Source organism: Daphnia magna, unplaced genomic scaffold (assembly GCF_020631705.1).
Source record: "Daphnia magna isolate NIES unplaced genomic scaffold, ASM2063170v1.1 Dm_contigs277, whole genome shotgun sequence".
Taxonomy (NCBI): domain Eukaryota; kingdom Metazoa; phylum Arthropoda; class Branchiopoda; order Diplostraca; family Daphniidae; genus Daphnia; species Daphnia magna.
The window spans coordinates 78,242-79,428 of NW_025533216.1; positions in this window are offsets into that span (position 1 = coordinate 78,242).

Here is a 1,187-nt window from a genome sequence, read left to right on the forward strand (position 1 = left end):
GTATAACAGTGTATTCACATTGAATACAAGTATATTTGATGCAGTTTACATATAGAAGTAAAAACTCATGGTATAACAGTGTATTCACATTGAATACAAGTATATTTGATGCAGTTTATATATAGAAGTAAAAACTCATGGTATAACAGTGTATTCACATTGAATACAAGTATATTTGATGCAGTTTACATATAGAAGTAAAAACTCATGGTATAACAGTGTATTCACATTGAATACAAGTATATTCCATGCAGTTTACATATAGAAGTAAAAACTCATGGTATAACAGTGTATTCACATTGAATACAAGTATATTTGATGCAGTTTACATATAGAAGTAAAAACTCATGGTATAACAGTGTATTCACATTGAATACAAGTATATTTGATGCAGTTTTACATATAGAAGTAAAAACTCATGGTATAACAGTGTATTCACATTGAATACAAGTATATTTGATGCAGTTTACATATAGAAGTAAAAACTCATGGTATAACAGTGTATTCACATTGAATACAAGTATATTTGATGCAGTTTACATATAGAAGTAAAAACTCATGGTATAACAGTGTATTCACATTGAATACAAGTATATTTGATGCTGTTTACATATAGAAGTAAAAACTCATGGTATAACAGTGTATTCACATTGAATACAAGTATATTCCATGCAGTTTTACATATAGAAGTAAAAACTCATGGTATAACAGTGTATTCACATTGAATACAAGTATATTCCATGCAGTTTACATATAGAAGTAAAAACTCATGGTATAACAGTGTATTCACATTGAATACAAGTATATTTGATGCAGTTTACATATAGAAGTAAAAACTCATGGTATAACAGTGTATTCACATTGAATACAAGTATATTTGATGCAGTTTACATATAGAAGTAAAAACTCATGGTATAACAGTGTATTCACATTGAATACAAGTATATATTCGATGCAGTTTACATATATAGAAGTAAAAACTCATAGGTATAACAGTGTATTCACATTGAATACAAGTATATTTGATGCTGTTTACATATAGAAGTAAAAACTCATGGTATAACAGTGTATTCACATTGAATACAAGTATATTTGATGCAGTTTACATATAGAAGTAAAAACTCATGGTATAACAGTGTATTCACATTGAATACAAGTATATTTGATGCAGTTTACATATAGAAGTA